Genomic DNA, 19,316 nt, shown 5'->3' with positions numbered 1-19,316 from the left:
TGAAATCCAGGTTTGCACGTGATGAACTTTTGATTGAAGTTTATGTAAGAGAATTACTAAATTTAGTTTTGAAACAAGCCAACAAACAAAGTATCATGCCACTTTCAACCCTTTCTGATAAACTTGAGACTCAACTTCGTGCCCTAGAAACACTCGGGGTCACATCAGATAAGTATGCTGCCATGCTATACCCACTGGTTGAATCTGCTCTACCAACTGATACTCTCAGAGCATGGGAGCGGTACAGAACAACAAACAAAATAGGCTTAGGTGAATTTAAAGGTAGCGAGTCATCTAATTCAAATTATTTACAGCTGTTGTTGAATTTTGTACGTTCCGAGGTCGAAAGCGAAGAACGTTTAGCTCTTGCTCGGAACAGCTTTACAGTCGACAGAGACACTGCACCAAGTGAGTCCCAACCACAGAAGAGATCTTACCATCACCAACGTCCTGGTTTGAAAAGTGCGTTTGAGAAAGGACTACCTACAGCATCTACAATAGTTGCTACAGACAGCTCTTCAGTGGTGAGTAAGCCTACATGCTTATGTTGTAAAAAAGGAAGTCACAACACTCAAGACTGTTCTGGGTTACAAAAGCTCACTTTGAAAGAAAAAAGAGAGTTTGTAACAAAAAAGGGAGCTTGTTTCTCATGTTTAAAGTTAGGTCACAGCAGTAATAAGTGTAAAGTGTTTGTATCCTGTGCTATCTGTAAAAGGAAACACTACTGCTTAATGTGTCCTAGTTTAGAGAAAATGGTGCACAGTAATACTCATGAAAATGACTCTAACAAATCAATTGTCATTGAAAGTGTGCAAATTAATGACAAATCTGAGTCCTTGATTGCAAATCAAAATAAGGAAACCTTATTACAAACTCTTCTGGTAAAAGTAATAGGACCTGACCAGCAATCTTTACTAGTAAGAGCATTGTTGGATTCTGGATCTCAAAGGTCTTATATCTCAAAGGACTGTGTAGAGAAACTTAAATTAATAGAATCTGGTGAGGAATCAATAGTTCATGGTTTGTTTGGAGGTATTAAAACTAAAGAGACTCCACATAATCTTTACCAAGTAGAGTTACGTGACACAAAGGGTAAATTTGGCATTTCAGTTAATGTGCTTGATCAAGACGAGATTTGCAATTACATACCCAGATTAGATACAAAAAGGTATTTTCCTATTTTAAAGAAGAAGAATATATACCTTTCAGATATTGGACAAGATGCAGCAGAAGAAATACAGTTACTACTAGGAGCTGATATCTTGGGCCAACTTCTCACAGGTAAAATTGAACAGCTAGATCAAACTCTAGTTGCTGTTCAGACTGTGTTAGGATGGACAGTAATGGGTCAATGTGGAAAAAGTAACCAGTCACTTATTAGCATTAGTTGCTTTGCTAAAATGGACATTTCAGATCTATGGCGTTTAGATGTTTTGGGCATCACTGATCCATCAGGTGGTAAAACAAAGGAGGCGAATGCATCAGATGTCTTGGAGCATTTTAACAAAACTATTGTAGTAAATAGTGAAAATAGGTACGAGGTGACTCTTCCATGGATTGAAGGCCATCCAGAGCTTATGGACAACACAGTTACAGCCGAGAAGCGACTACATGCAGTGACCAAGAAGTTGATTAAGTTAGAAAAGTTCAATGAGTATGATCAGGTATTTTCAGAGTGGTTAAATTCAAACATTGAAAGGGTTGTTGAGTCCTCTGTAACTGATAGACCTTTACACTACTTACCTCATCACGCTGTGGTCAAAGAATCCAGTTTGACTACTAAGGTTCGACCAGTCTTTGATGCTTCTGTAGTTGATAGTAGAGGGAATTCACTTAACTCTTGTTTGGAAAAGGGACCTAATTTAATAGAACTAATTCCAGCTCTTCTAATGAAGTTTAGAAAACACCCAATAGGCGTTATTTCAGATATTAAGGAAGCTTTCTTGCAAAGTTCAACAAAAAGTGACCGAGACGCTTTAAGATTTTTGTGGTGGGAGCGACTTATTGGAGTGGTAAAGGAAATTTTACGACGAAACTTGGGAAATTCATCAGTCACGCAGGAAGAACTCTCAACAATTTTGTGTGATTGTGAAGCAACTGTAAATTCAAGACCTTTGACTTATCTTTCGAACGATGATGACTGTTTGCAACCATTAACTCCAGCCTTATTCTTACAACCAACATCAATAGCTGAATTACCAGATTTGGATGAAATTGAGTGTCTAAGTTTGAATAAAAGAGTGCGTTATATAAACAAATTAAGCTGATCACTTAGAGACAGGTTTAAGAAAGAATATTTGGCTACACTCGTTCACAATGGAAAAAACAAGAAAAGTAGAGAACCCATTATTGGAGAAGTTGTATTGATAGGAGATGATAACACAAAACGAATAAGATGGCCTTTGGGGTTGGTACAAGATGTATATCCAGGAAGAGATGGATTCTCCAGAGTCGCAAGACTAAAAACTGGAAATGATATTTTGACAAGACCACTACAAAGACTTTTTCCATTAGAAATCACAGCTTGTGAAAAAGAGTGTATGAAAGATAATAAACCACTTGAAGAAGAAGTTATAGTTGAAAACGAAGTCTTTGATTTCGCTAAGAAGAAAACCAGATGTGGAAGAGAAGTAAAAGTGCCCCAGCGATTTTACTGATTTAAAATTGCACATGATTGGTTAGCAATTTTAAATGGGGGGAGGATGTTGTGAACTTTATTGAATATGTTTTCACTTCATTGATTTTCCTTTTGATCTGACTGTTATATTTTTTCTAAACTACTGTGTTTTGTTTTATCACATGTTAAATATTTTGTATTTAATTAATTTAATTGTTTAAAGGTTGAGTTAAGACTTTGGAATTAATAAAGAAGCCTACTAATCTGTTTGTGAAATAATTATTTTATAATTTCTGGTAATTATTTCAAGATTCAAAACAGTAATATTGGCTACCATTTTGGTTAGAAAAGAGATAGCGACCTCTAGTTTTCACCATTCTTTAAGTTTTTGTAAACACTTCAAAACAAAGTATCAAAAAATGGGGGTTTACCTTTAAAATTTTGGAGTGTCCCCCCAAAAGGGGGGATTTTGGGGGCAACTAAAATGTTTTCAATGTAAACCCTCATCAAGTGACACCTCATTTTGAAGAGGTTACAAAAACTTAAAGAATGGTGAAAACCAGAGTTCGCTATCTCTTCTCTATCCAAAATGGTAGCCAATATTACCATTACGAACCAATTTTACCATTGATTTTCTACAACATTTGACGGGCTACCATTTTGGATAGAGAACAGATAGCGACCTATAGTTTTCACCATTCTTTAAGTTTTTGTAAACACTTCAAAATGAGGTGTCACTTGAAGGGGGTTTACATTTAAAATATTTGAGTTACCCCCCAAATCCCCCTTTTTGGGGGACACTCAAAAATTTCAAAATCATCAAATGAAACTTCCTGCTAAGCTTGCACAACCACTAAAAGGATATTTACTTGGAAAAAATATTAGAGGGGGGGGGGGGTCTTGACTTTTTATTCACCCTGTATAGATTTGAAACAACACATATTTATTTGAAGTTACTGAATTCTGATTCTACCAAATAAGTATTTGCAATGTTATTTTCTGATTTTAAAATTGATTTTCTTCTTTATCATGTCATGTTTTGCAATATAATGTTCCATTACGAAATCAGTGGAAAATCCTTTTATCACAGCAATTCTTCAGTTATTTCTTATTGAACTATCTTATATCTATTGTACGGGTTAGTGTCTGCATTTTTCACCACTCCTACATTTTATCATATTATTCTACACATATCAAATATTTATGTCGAAATATCTGCTCTTATCGTGTCTAATAACATCCAAACATAGAAACTGATATGTTTGTAACATTGTTTAATTGCAGCTGACTTTTAAGTTATTATTATTATTGTTTTTGTTTCTAGTTTTGACTCATGAAATAAGTTCAGTTCTATTTTATTAAACTAATTTACTTATCAATTTATATATTTACTTCAAACATAATACTGGCGACGAGGATGATTTTATAGAAAACTTGAGAGAGCAAGATAGTTTATTCAATTCCACAGTCTAATTCATTATAATGTCTGAAGATACATTACCAGCAACTCTCAATAATCCTATGTTAGTAAGTCAACCTAGATGTGAAAAATTTAACCCTAATTCATGCGACATTGATGTTTGGAATATTAAATTCAAGGCAAATTTATGTTTGGGCAATATTACAAATGATGATATTAAAAGATGTTTATTCATTGACTGCCTGGATAGTACAGTTCTTAAAACATTGGCAACTATTTGCAAGCCAAAAGATATTTGTGAATTCACTTATGAACAACTTTATGAACTTTTGGTAAAGCATTTCAAGCCAGTAAAGTTTAAAGTTTCTGAAAGAGTCAAATTCTTTTCACTGAAGCAAGGTGATGAATCTTTGTCCACCTTTGCAAGTAACTTAAAAGAATTAGCCAGCAGTTGTGATTTCCCTGGTGACTTTTATCAAGATGCTCTCATTACATCCTTCATAATGGGCATAAATGAAGTTCCGTTGTCTGAGACGATTGTTCTAGGTATTCCATATGTATGTTGTAATTAGAGGACATAGGTACTATTTCTGGCCATTTCGAGAAAGCGTCAATCACTAAGAGAAACATTTGTACGTAAAATGGTCCAGCAAAATCTAAAAGGATTCGACTCCAAGGTTCACTTTCTTTAGGCCAGTTGACTAGATGTGTTTTACTTGGTAAATTTTTAGCAAACAAGTTACATTCACGGCAACGGTGACACGTCTGTTCAATTAGAGCATCCATACCTGGCCACCACACATGACCCCGAGCCTCAGACTTCATTCTGACCATGCTATTGTGAGATTCATGCAAGTAGTCCATGATGTAAGTTCGGTATTTAGGTGGAATAACAGTTCCATTGGGAGTAAAGTGTACATTCGTACTTTTGTTGAAGGGAAAGTAAAACGGAAAATAGGAACCATACTTAGACAGTTAGGTAGGAACACGTGGTTGATTGATTCTAATGGACACACTAAAAGACATACAAGTCAAATTCGGACATGCTACCAAGACAATGAATCGGAAGAGGAAGACGACCCCTGCATTAAACAATTACCACAGCTACTATCTTCTTCAGATTTCCAAGTACAAAATCCAGAAAGCCATGGATCACCAGCTGTATTTCCTAGCCCTAGAGCAATCCCTGCAGTAGCTTCACAACATCCGAATGTCCCTCCACAGCTGCGAAGATCAACAAGGACCTTCAGGCCACAGAGAAGGTCAATTGAAGAAGCCTAAACTTGGTGGAAAGAAGTGATATGTTTTTAACATTGTTTAATTGCAGCTGACTTTTAAGTTATTATTATTATTGTTTTTGTTTTCTAGTTTTGACTCATGAAATAAGTTCAGTTCTATTTTATTAAACTAATTTACCTAACAATTTATGTATTTACTTCAAACATAAAAGAAACATTGCCTAAAATTGCACCCATGTAGACAAATTATTTGCACCTGCCTATATTATGTACTTTGGCGCACTGGGTTGGTAACATTATTGAAAACTAGTGTACATGTTGCTCGAATTCGAGCAATTGCAAAGTATTACAGGAGTTATTTCAAAACGAATAACAGTCATATTTACAATGAGTTTAAAAGAGTCAACTCAAAGATTACCGGTGTGTAACACAGATCATCTTCGTTATTGATAAACCTAAAGCATTCCGGCCGATTTTCTCCTTCTCAAAGTGCCTCGTTGTACAGATAATACAGGTCATTGATAGAGGGCCAATTGAGAACGAAAAGTCGTTTTGGGGTAGTGTTAGGGAGCATTTGTAACCTAATAGTTGAGATTGTCCAGGGTCAGGTGCTGACTGTGATGAGTTAAGCCTATTACGCGCCACTGTTCTGTAGCTGCGGTCGTTATCACGATTACGCCTCCTGTCTATGTTTCGTTGTCGTCGCGTCGGAGGCATTTAAAAGAAAAAACAACAAATAAACAAATTATAGCTACACAAAACAACGATAAATGCACAAATTTAAGTTACAATCATGCTAACACGATCCGTCATAGCGACACAAAACAACGATAAATACACAAATTTAAGATACGACCATACTAACACGATCCGTCTTAGGGGTTATGTTTACACAAACTCAAATAGTAAACAAATGTACTCAATGCATTTCATTGAATTGAAAAATAAATAACAGCAATTAATTATACAGCTGATCAAAATGTAAACAATTATGTTCTTCATAAGGATAACATGGAAACTTTCAAAGCCACTGGGGCAGAGCCCAAGGGTCTTTTTCAAAAATGTAAGGCCAGTTTGCAAATCTACGCGACACGCTCTTTCCAATGAGACGTCAATGGATGAAATTGGTTAAGAAATAGCAGAGGAGTTCAACCGACAAAGTTTCATGTAGCGTATTAATTATATAGATAATACGACATTTTGGCTGTAAAATATGGCACAACGAGAAAATACTATTTAAGCAGCTACTGGCATGCCAGAACGGTCATATTCCTTTTAAACTAGATCACATAATCCTTTATAAGATACGTTGATTAACAATATGTAAACGTCAATATATACGTAACAGCCAATTTACAGTATTTTTGCTTTTTGGAAATGTCCCATTGCTATGTCATTTGCATTTTTTGTTGCCAATGAAGCCGCCAAGACCATACGAACATGGAGGTCCCTAACAGTTCAAGAATAAAAGCCAACTTCACTTCAAGTATTCCAATACACCTAACATTCCGTAGAGAAATTATATTGATAACTTTATGTAATTGATAAGGCTGAGACAACTAACTGACACCCCCATGTCAAGGAATTCCAGCTTTAACAGTAACCCCACGACCAATTTCTCAAAACTATGCTAGAAGGTTCATTCATCGGCACAGTACGATATGAACTGACGAGACGTGACGAAGGAAAAATCAAACTTATACTGCAACGGATATTTGAAGTTAGAATATGTCTTCCCAAAAAATATTTTCTTTTCAAATAAAATCATATTACACTGATGAAATCACGGAAGTGTTGAGCTACAAAAGATCCACCAACACGATTTTAATACTATTTAAAGGTTCTTCCAAAGGAAGAGATAACATACTAATAAAAACTCCGATCACGTACAGTATAGGAAATATTTTATTCATTGAATGATCAACCCTATTTGGCAACTAACGCAATTAATATCATTATTGTTTTTACACTTATTGCTCTTTAAACAACTAAATGCTCAAAATATGTATATTTCACCCAATTTATCACAGTTAGATGAATTAACGTAAGCCTTGAAAGTAATCGTCGATTTCGACGGGTTTATATAAGTATAAAATGCTTATTGCAGTTATACTCGATCTTTGCTATTGCAATGTGAGAAGACAAAGTTTGAAAAATTTTGTTTTCTCAAATTTACGGTATGCTTAGTATTACACTTCTACCATAGTTATTATGTTCTACCACTTCACCTACACAATAGAGAAAGATAGATAATTAAAAATTCGCAAAGTATCACAAATTATTCATGAAATAAAAAAACAAACTGTAAAAAACTGTAAACAATCCTACTTTGACAGTTCTCATTGTGTATCACAGTTTTTTATTGCTGCTTAGTTCAAACTAGCTGTTTTCATAAATAATGAAAAAATACCCCCGCCGCAGCAAACCTGCAGACTAAGCGAATTTCCATTTGACTGATTGGATTTACACTGAAATGTCTACTGAAAAATATAACATTTATTCCCAATTTAAATAGAATTAGTTTAACAAGTACTTAGGTTTGCTGCATCAGGGAGGGTAAAACTTTTTTTTTTTTGTAAAATGTTAATAGTTAGTAAGAAATAAAAACATTTTCCAAATTTGATCAAAATATGTTCATAAACAAGCAAAGTACAACACTTTACTTATTCTCCATAAGAATAACATGGGAATTTTAAATTTACAATTTTTTGGAATTTTCTCCGTAACCATTAGGCGCATAATAACGCTTCAATATACTAAATTATTTGTTTTTTTAAGCTCTACAATATGGTTTGGAAAGAAATTGCAAAATTTTATGATTTTTGGGTCACAAATGGGAAAAACCTATTTTTACCCCATAAAACCCCCCGTAAACCCCTGTTCCCATGATCCGATCATGCTGGATCGCGAACTCGTTCGAATAAACGTAGGTTTACACGTTTGTACCAAATTTCATCAAAATCGGATCATTTTTGCTCGAGTTATCGTGCTGACGGACACACATATATATATATATATATATATATATATATATATATATATATATATATATATAAATATATATATATATATATATGAATTTGAACGGATGGTGTTTTTGGCCTCTAGGGACCTCAAAACGAAAAAAAAAATCGGTCCCGCGTCCAGGTCTTACCATGAGTACTACGGTAATAGCTTATTCCCTATATGGGAAATTCGCTAAAAAGAATAGTGCTGCACCCTGTTGGTAAATCTTATAACTTTTTAACGCTTTTGCATATCATAGAATCAACTCTTTTAGTTGAAACAGCTGGCTAAGTTTCTTTAATCATATCATATCATATCATATATATATATACAAGCAGAGTACCCGTCCTTCGTACGGGGTTGGAATATAAGTATAAAATGCTTATTGCAGTTATACTCAAGCTTTGCGTTTGCAATAAGGGAGGACACAGTTTGATAAAATTTGCTTTTTTAAATTTGCAGTATTCTATAGTATTACACATCTACCATAGCCATAATGTTCTACCACTTCACCTAAACAATAGAGAAAAATAAATTATCAACAATTCGCAAAATATCACAAATTATTCATGAAATGAAAAACATAAACATAACTGTAAACAATCCTACTTATTTGACAGTTCTCATTGTGAATCACAGTTTTTTGTTGCTGCTTAGTTCAAATTAGCTGTTTTCATAAATGCAAAAAAATATATAGTGCTGCACCCTGTTGGTAAATCTTATAACTTTTTAATGCTTTTCCATATCATAGAACCAACTTTTTTAGTTGAAACAGCTGACTAAATTCTTTAATACCCTTTAATTATGAATACTCATAAGGTTAACATGGGGAATTACAGAGCCACTGGGGCAGAGCCCGAAAGGATTTTTGAGATAAGAATATGCCTATATGTTAATCGGGAATGTAAGCTATCATCATGCCAAATTTCAGCCCAATCCGTCCAGTGGTTTATGCATGATTGAACTTCAAACACACAAACAAACAAACACACTAACTTTCACATCTATATAATTAATACGCTACATGAAACTTTGTCGGTTGAACTCCTCCGCCATTTCTTAACCGATTTTATCCATTTACGTCTCATTGGAAAGAGCGCGTCGCGTAGATTTGCAAACTGGCCTTACATTTGTCTAAAAGTCCCTTGGGCTCTGCCACAGTGGCTTTGAAATTTCCCATGTTATCCTTATGAAGAACATGATTGTTTACATTTTGATCAGCTGTATAGTTTAATTGCTGTTATTTATTATTCAATTCAATGAAACGCATTGAGTACATTTATTTACTACGAGTTTGTGTAACCTAACCCCCAAGACGGATCGTGTTAGTATGGTCGTATTTAAAATTTGTGTATTTATCGTTGTTTTGTGTCGCTATGAGGGATCGTGTTAGTATGATTGTAACTTAAATTTGTGCATTTATCGTTGTTTTGTGTAGCTATAATTTGTTTATTTGTTGTTTTTAGCGAATTTCCCTATAGGGAAGTAGCTATTACCGTAGGTCTCATGGTAACACTTAGGCCCGGGACCGATTTACTTTTTCATTTTGATGTCCCCAGAGGCCAAAAACACCATTCGTTCAAATTTTTATATATGTATATATATATATATATATGTGTGTGTCCGTGAACACGATAACTTGAGTAATTTTTATCCGATTTTGATGAAATTTGGTATAAAGGTGTAAGGCGGGATAAACTTGAATGAGTTCGCGATCCAGAATGATCGGACCATGGGAACAGGGTTTTATGGGGGGTTTTATGGGGTAAAAATTGGTTTTTCTCACTTTTGACCCTCAAAACACAAAATTTCCCAATTTTCCTCTAAACCTTCTTAAAGAGCTTAAAAAAACAAACAATTCAGTATATCAAAGTGTTTTTGTACGGTTATCGGTTACGGAGAAAACTAAAAAAAATGGTCAATTTAAAATTCCCATGTTATTCTTATGGAGAATATTGTAAAATGTTGTAGTTTGCTTGTTTATGGATATCTTTTGATCAAACTTGGCAAATATATTCATTTTGTACTAAGCAATAATTATTTTACTTAAAACACACACTTTATTAGTTTCCTTGTAGCAGCAAACCTAGGTACTCGTTAAACCTAATGTTATTTAAATAGATCAATTGAAAATCAATTCAGCCAAATGGAAATTCGCTAAGACAGCAGGTTTGCTGCGGCGGGGGTATTTCTTTTAAATGCCTCCGACGCGACAACGAAACATAGACAGAAGGCGTAATCGTGATAACGACCGCAGCTACAGAACAGTGGCGCATAGGGTTACAAATGCGCCCTAACGCTATACCCCAAAACGACTTTTAGTTCTCAATAATTGACCCTCTATCAATGACCTGTGTTGCCTGTACACAGCAAGGCATTTTGAGAAGAATAAAACTGGTCGGAATGGTTTATCAATAACAAAGATAAACATGGTCTGAGTTACACACCGGTAATCTTTGAGTTGACTCTTTTACTCATTAAAATATGACTGTTATTCGTTTTTAAATGACTCCTGTAATACTTTGCAATTATTGCTCGAATTTGAGCAACATGTACACTAGTTTATAATATTAGTAAGATATATATTATCTATATTAAAATGAAACAGGGTTTTTTTTATCTCACGATTCTGAATCAACCACTTGACGGATTTTTATTATTTTTGTGTTGAAAGAAAGATAATTTTGAGAACTAGGGAATGTCGAAGCCATAATTTTAGTTTAAGGTTTCAGTTTTTTAGAAATTAAGTTTTAATTTTTGAAAAGTCTAGCAGCCGATGGACGAGTTAAAGTCGTTTTAGTGGTGGTTTAACTAACAACTGTCATTGAAATGTTTATGTTACAAGTTGTTTGCATAAAAAAATATTGGTCGTCAGAGATTGCCTACACACTATTTTACTTTGAAATGCTGTTTATTTTCTACCGTAAAAGATCTATGTTATCAGGAGATTGTGTAATTTTGAACAAAACATTTTAACGTATAACCAAGTTTTGTCAGAAATGCAATCCGTCTAAGTGCTAGTGCTTAATCCTTTAAGATATAAGTGGTTTACATGTTGATACATCTTTTTCTACATGTTTGAATATAAGTATGAATATACAGTACACATTAAAATGTCAACCGGTGTAGTAGGTCTCCAGAAAACTGACCAGTAAGCTGCAGGGTGTCAGTAGAAACCAAAATCGATTCATACCATATCGTAACCATCCCAGTAATACTGTATGATTCAGAAACTTGATAAAGGGGTACATTCCAAAAGTAGACCAAAAGACTCGGATGGGCTGGGCAGGCTTTGCATGGCGGAGAGAAGACACTTCAACTTTTAAAAGTGTATTCCAAGGAGTACTACAAGGTAGACGACCACTTGGAAGACCAAGTAATGAAAGACATCTTCAGACTTGTATCTTCCTGTCTTCCTGTCATCCACAAATAGCAGGGGATAGAAGAGAACGGGAGGCCAGGATCATTTTAGAGGTTTCAGTGGCCAAGGTGGTAAAATAAGGTACGGTAAGTGATAGTAGTCCTATGCAGTGGAAGGTGGTATGCAGCTACTGTACTCAAAGCCAGTGTGTGTGAATCGGCCACCAAGCTGTAAACTAGCTGTTCTGAATTATATTCAGTTTTAATTGACTACTCGATTCCCGTAAGTAGAACGGGCCAACAGCTCGTTCCCTTTAAATATGATACTCATAAGGTTAACATTGGAACCTGCAGAGCCACTGGGGTGGAACCCGAAAGGATTTTTGAAATAAGAATATACCTATATGTTAATCGGGTAAGTGAGCTATCATCATGCCAAATTTCAGCCCAATACGACTAGTATTTTTCGCGTTTACTTGTCACAAACATACATAGATCCATAAATCCAAACTATCTCATTTATAATATTAGTAGGATTACTAGCTGTGTGCCCGTTCTACGCACGGGGATCTTATAGTAGTCAGTTGAAACCTTCTTATATTAAGATTAAGAACAGCAGTTAGTTTGCATATTTGCAGATATGCTGGCAAAACTATTATATATAAACCTTCGCAAATACAGTATCTGACAGTTCAAGCCAAAATAAATGCTTCGCAATTAAATGTCACCCGGATCGTTATGGTCCATATGTCCAATGATTAAACTAAAAAATGTTTTATAGATCCATGAAGCGTAGCCCTAAAGTAGGCCTATAATTGAAAGTTACTTTCCACATCGGTTAACTTAAACTTATTTAAAGTACTACCTCAACCTCACCATTTAACACTTTATTCCGGTTGACATTTTCAGTATCAAAGGTGCTCTTGTCCATTCCGTGAAACACTGAGAAATAAGGACATTAATGCGTTACCAACAGACATACACACAACAATCCAAAAAAAGGCCACGAACTATTGATACATAAACAATATAAAGGCGTAAACAATTCATGATGGTTTGCCCAACAAATGTTTTACTCAAATAGGTTATCATTTTCTTAGCATACCGGGTAAGCTAAGATTTGGAATCCAGACAGAAAAAAGCAAAACTTATACAGAGTTAAGACTTCACTTAAATTGAATACGGACGGCTCTAATAAATAAGGTGCAACACCAACGATAACTAATTTGTAAACTACAGTGATGTGATTTGTAATTATATTTCTTAAGTAGGTAGGCCATGTATTCTATGGAAAAGTACCGGTATCAAGGATCGTCGTCAAAAAGGTTGTTATGAATAAATATGTAGGCTTACGTACCCAAGATATGAGCTATGGGCCTATTGGCTGTATGGTCCAGCGATTGCATCACACGGTGAGTAGAAACAGAAAGTGACACATTGGAAAAGCGAGTTTAGCACTTCCTCTGTTAAACCTCTGTTACAATCACCCACAGCAGTTGTGATTTTTTACTTTACACTTTACACAACCGCCATTGAAGCGCCGTCAATGAGTGGAAACCTTTTTTGTAAGCTATTGGCGACGATCATTTCAGTGTCCAGCCCTATACAACACTGATTCAAGGTCTTCTTTCTGGTTGTCAAAACTCGAGAAACATTTTATACTCAAAGAATTTCTGGTTCCGATTAGGACGATGTCTAGTTATTTAATTTCATTTACGGTTACACTATTAGACTATATTATTGCACTTGCGATTAATTAAATCCGTTATGTAAGAAAAACGTTTTTAATCTCACTTGGTTGGGATTTGCTTTCAAAACGTGATTCGAAATGGTTGCGGTATTTGTAAACAACATTTGAAAAACATATCATTGACAGCTAGAAGAAATAATCTTGATCCGAACAGCTGTCCGTTATTTCATAGACGATTATGTGATAAAAATTGAACAAAAATTTGACAAAAATCGCACAAAACTGCATTTTAGAACGTCCGTAATTTTATTTACAAAGTAGTGAGGCTATATTTAAATCACTAAAGACACTCTCCAGTGAATCCAGTGAATACATTAAAATGACTTGGATCTTGATAGGTACTCTGGTTTTCACGGAGAAGATTGCGTAAAATGCCATCTTGAGTGTTACTGACAAAGGGAAAGACAGACAGACAGACAGACAGACAGAAATAGAGATAAGACTTGTTTCTGCTTCTTTAATGTATAAAACGTAAAAATAACCTAAAAGTATATAATTCTGAGCAAAGTACAGACAAAACTCTAATTTTATTTATATAGATATATTTTTAAAGTCGCATTATTGATGTAGGTTTAAGTTAAAAAGTCTGCAACTGGTAGTTTTTACACATGGTTGTTGTTATTGTTTTTAAATTAAAGTAAACACAATTTGGCCAAATCTTGAAATTCTTTTTTACAAATTCGATGTTTTAAAATGTGCCGTAAATTTGCAAATTTTAAATAAATCATGCGTGTTGTACTCCTAACTCTCTCTGTGATCATGTTTTCGATATATCTACAAAGATCGAATATGCAAGTTGAGCACGCTGGGAAAATAATAAGAGGTTATCGTGTTCAAAATGTATCGGAAAACAAGAAGGTAAGGCTTCACAAAGAGGACGAAAGCAGGAATAAGGACGATTTCCAAGGAAATCACGGACATCCAGTATATAATCTACATGTTAAAGTGAACCCGTCATTAAATAAAGTTAGTGACAAAAAAATGTCAAGCCACCAGTCCACTTCAGGCCTAAAAATAAAACTCGTAACAAACACAAAGTAAAGAGAACGATAAATGAACAAAACTCAGTATTTCAAACTAGTCCCGAAGAAAACGTTGGTGAAAACGACGATGTAAATGTATTGAAAGTAAAAAAGTAAAAGAAACATGAAGAGGAGGAGAAGGACGAGTACGAATTAACGTATGCTGAAGACTTCCCTTTCTCTGTGCTTCTGATACTAGTTAAGAATGGGAATGACGATCAGGGCATCTGTACAGGAACCTATATGGGAAATTCGCTAAAAAGGGTAAAAGGGTGAAAAAATCCAAGTTCAACATGAAAGTCATATGGTCATTGTTATTGTTTTTAAATTAAAGTAAAAACAATTTGGCCAAATCTTGAAATTCTTTCTTACAAATTTTATGTTATAAAATGTGCCGTAAATATTGGTTGCCAATTTACAAATTTTAAATAAATCCTGCGTGTTTTACTCTTAACTCTCTCTGTGATCATGCTTTATATATATCTACAAAGATCGAATATGCAAGTTGAGCACGCTGGGAAAATAATAAGAGGTTATCGTGTTCAAAATGTATCGGAAAACAAGGAGGTAACACTGCTTAACAAGGAGGGCGAATGCAGGAATAAGGACGATTTCCAAGGATTTTACGGACATTCAGTATATAATCTACATGTTAAAGTGAACCCGTCATTAAATAAAGTTAGTGATATAACAAATGTCAGGCCACCAGACCACTTTAGGCTTAAAAATAAAACTCGTGACAAACACAAAGTAAAGAGAACGATGAATGAACACAACTCAGTCTTCCAAACTAGTCCTGAAGAAAACGACGGAGAAAATACGATGTAAAATTATTAAAAGTAAAAAAGAAAAAGAAACATGAAGAGGAGGAGAAGGACGAGTACGAATTAACGTATGCTGAAGACTTCTTCCCCTTATCTGTGCTTCTGATACTAGTTAAGAATGGGAATGACGAGCAGGGCATCTGTACAGGAACGATTATATCAGAAGAGTGGGTGTTGACGGCGGCGCACTGTCTGGACGAAGTAGACGGAGTTATTGTCTACGCTGGAGGGAACTCTCTCCAGGAGTTCGAAGACTACGCAAGTGGCGAAGACCAGCTTCCAGAAACAGCACAACTGGTGAAGAGCGCGGAGTTGATAATTAACCCAAACTATGAGAGTGAAAAGGGCGATGGAGACGTAGGGCTTATTAGAGTGGATGAGAAGTTTGTTTGGAACGAGGCTGCTACTCCGATCAACCTGACGACAACTCCGTTCAAGCAGTCTTTTAAAGGATGGGCCGCATGCGAACTGACGGGGTTTGGCGTAGTCGAAGACAACACTCGCAGTGATGATTACACGAAGAGGAAAACGTACAGTTTTAAAATTAAATCAGGCTGTTGGGAGACTATTGTAATGCAGATGGTTAAATCGTTTCAATTCGTTAGTTTCAGTAAGGTAAAGAGCCCCTTGGAAAGTGTGTGTTATTGATTTTTCAAAGTAGAATAAGTAACTGGTAGATAATCCTGTGACCTGTCTGTTGTAGGCCAGCAGGTACCTCTGTACCAAACCCAAGCTGGACTACGGAGTGTGTCCTGGAGATTCTGGTGGAGGTTTGGTCTGTGGAGGGAAGGTACGAGGAGTGGCCATGCAGATGATCAAGATGGGCAACACAAAGTACTGTGATCTGTCTATTTTAGGTGACATGCAATGCGGAGGCATGACTACTCTCAGTGTGTTTCAGGTGAGTGTTTAGTCTCATCATAGAAACATAGATAGAACATAGGCTAGGCGTCAACCGAGGAGACTATAGTCTTGGCCTAACCACTGAGGATGCCTCTTCAAAATAAGGACAATGGTTTCTGCAGCGATCTCCAACTGACGACCCGATTGATGCTGATCACTATTGATTCTGATAACTCCGACCTTATGTGGATGCTCACTTACTAATTTACCTATTGGGTTTAATTTTTTAAGTTGTTTGGATTTTTGTTTTTCCCTATCTTATATTTTATAGAGCTGGGTAGCTTATCGGTTATATTGCTCGCGTATTAAACCAGACGGTTGGTAGTTCATTCCTGAGAAAAGTCAGTAGCGTTGTGCTGGTTCTAATCGGGATACTGCTGTCCGTTATTACTACCGTAATCCTAGGTCACTGTTTTCTGGCCCATTTGAATTTTTGAATTTTGGTTTATTATTTGAATTGATCTTAAAATACCTTTGAATCTATAATGCCCTAAAAGACATGTTATTGTAAATCTCGCTAAGAAGTCAACCTTCATAAGAAATCGTATATGATAATCCCTAGAGGCTTGCTATAGAGGTTCTACTGCACCTTCTATAATCACATTTTTCCAGTCCCATATTGATTATGTTCCAGGATATCTGTCCATTTCTTCCATGGATCAATGAGCACACGAACGTCTTCAATGGAACGAAAATCTCGAAGAAATGTAAATATAGTGGATCAGCACGAACTAATAACTCCTATGGTTTATTATTTATTAATATCGTATTGAGTGTTTTAATAAACTCATTTCTCAGGTAATTAACTGTTTTATTTATTTACTTAACTAGTAGTAGGCTACGCTTATTCTGCGCGTAACGGCAATGACATTTGTATGGGCAAATAAACCAAATCTCAGTCAACAACAGTCTTAACTTCTTGTCGATTAATTAACCAAAGTCATCGGTAATATACGTAATGGATTTCCAACAGTTATCAATAGAACTGAAATCCATCGTTCCTGTACAAAACGTCTTTTGATTAATTGAAGCCTATTTCCTTATTTGTTATGAGGCCTATCATAAACAAAACTAAGTTAAACTGAACTAATCCAAACCAGACGATTATTAAAACCCACAAATCAAGGATATCTGGGCCTAGTTTCGAACCATATTAAAGCAATTGACGTTCCTCATGATTTAACTGACAACCTTTTGATTGTCATGCGAATACTATAACTAATCAGTTGTCCAGTTATCAATCCAATACGATGATGCAAGATCATCACTCACAATCGTCAGGGTAGCCAATGCACACACTGTCTACACAGTACACATATCACCGACGGTCATTAAAATGAACGAATGCAGTACTATGGTACTAGGTGGCGTTCGCAGAGGCATCCACGAAGTTGAGCGGAGTCATCAAGGATTCATATTATATTGTTTTTGTCATACTTCAGTAAATACCCCCGTCGCAGCAAACCTGCATCCTAAGCGAATTTCCATTTACCCGGCTTGATTTCTACTAAAATATTCCCTATAAATTTTCAGATTTATTTCCTATTTAAATAACATTAATTTTAGTGAGTAGTTAGGTTTGCTGATACGGGGAAGATGTTGAGATGTGTTTTTTCAATTGAAATATTGATAGCTTAGTATGAAATAAACCAAATTGCCAAATTTGATTAAAATATATCCATAAACAAGCAAACTAGAACAGTTTATTTATTCTCCATAAGAATAACATGGGAATTTTAAATTTAAAATTTTTTAAATTTTTTCCGTAGTCAATGAACATTCAAAAACACTTCAATATACTAAATTATTTGTTTTTTTAAGCTCTTCAAAATGGTCTAGAGAGAAATTTAGAAATTTTAAGTTTTTAGCGTCAAAAATGAGAAAAACCCATTTTTACCCCATAAAACCCCCCATAAACCCCTGATCCCATTGTCCGATTATGCTGGTTCGCGAACTCGTTCGAATAAATGTAGGTTTATACGTTTGTACCAAATTTCATCAAAATCGGATCAATTTTGCTCGAGTTATCGCGCTAACGGACACATATATAAATAAAACTAAATATATATATATATATATATATATATATATGAATTTGAACGGATGGTGTTTTTGGCCTCTGGGGACCTCAAAACAAAAAAGTAAATCGGTCCCGGGTCTAGGTCTTACCATGAGACCTACGGTAATAGCTTATTCCCTATATGGGAAATTCGCTAAAACAGTAGTTTTTAATGCATGCGTTGTGGGTCTAAAGTACATTTTTAAATTTTAGGGAGTAAAAATTGTTTTTAGCCTCTATGGAGTAAAAACCAGCTGTTGTCAACTCAGTTGTAAATTTCGATTGTAAACGATTGCATGTATCGAAAATATTTGTATCAATTCGTGCTTCGTAATCATTTTAATATACAGTCTACAGTCTCTTCCCATAGCATTTTAGCATTGCAGATACATTAATCCATTCCCAAACTCAACACTGCTCACCTTTACTACTTCCTTCACCACACCCTACGTGGTGACCTGTTCCCCTCTCTTCCCATAGCATTTTAGGATTGCACATACATTAATGTAATTGCCAAAGACAGTTCCCACACTCTGCACTGCTAGCCTTACTACTTCCTTCACCATTTAATACGTCATAGACCTGTTTCCTTCCTTTCTCATAGCATTTAAGTATTACAGATTCATTTATCTAACTGCCCAAACGGTTTCCCCACTCTGCACTGCCAGCCTTTACTACTTCCTTCACCACTTCCTACGTCGTGGGGCCTGTTTCCTTCCCTTCTCATAGCATTTTAGTATTGAAGATACATTAAGCTAACTGCCACAGACGGATCTCACACTATGCTGATGCTCATACTTAACTACTTCCTAAGTCACTTCCTACGTCGTGGACCCGTATTCATCACTTTCCATAGCATTTTAGTATTTTAGATACGTTAATCTAATTGCCACAAACATTCCCACTCTCCGTACTGCTAGCCTTTACTACTTCTTTCGCCATTTTCTATGTCGTGGGCATGCTTCCGTCCCTTTCTCATAGCATTTTAGCATTGAAGATACATTAAAACTGCTACAAATTGTTTCCAGTTCCCACACTCCACACTGCTCACCTTACTACTTCTTTCACCTCTTCCTACGTCAAGAATCTGTTTCCCTCTCTTCCCATAGCATTTTAA

Source organism: Macrosteles quadrilineatus, unplaced genomic scaffold (genome assembly GCF_028750875.1).
Source record: "Macrosteles quadrilineatus isolate MER2022 unplaced genomic scaffold, UCM_ALF_1.0 Scaffold_5__1_contigs__length_97177068, whole genome shotgun sequence".
NCBI classification, from domain to species: domain Eukaryota; kingdom Metazoa; phylum Arthropoda; class Insecta; order Hemiptera; family Cicadellidae; genus Macrosteles; species Macrosteles quadrilineatus.
Note: the sequence above shows the minus strand (reverse complement) of the source record.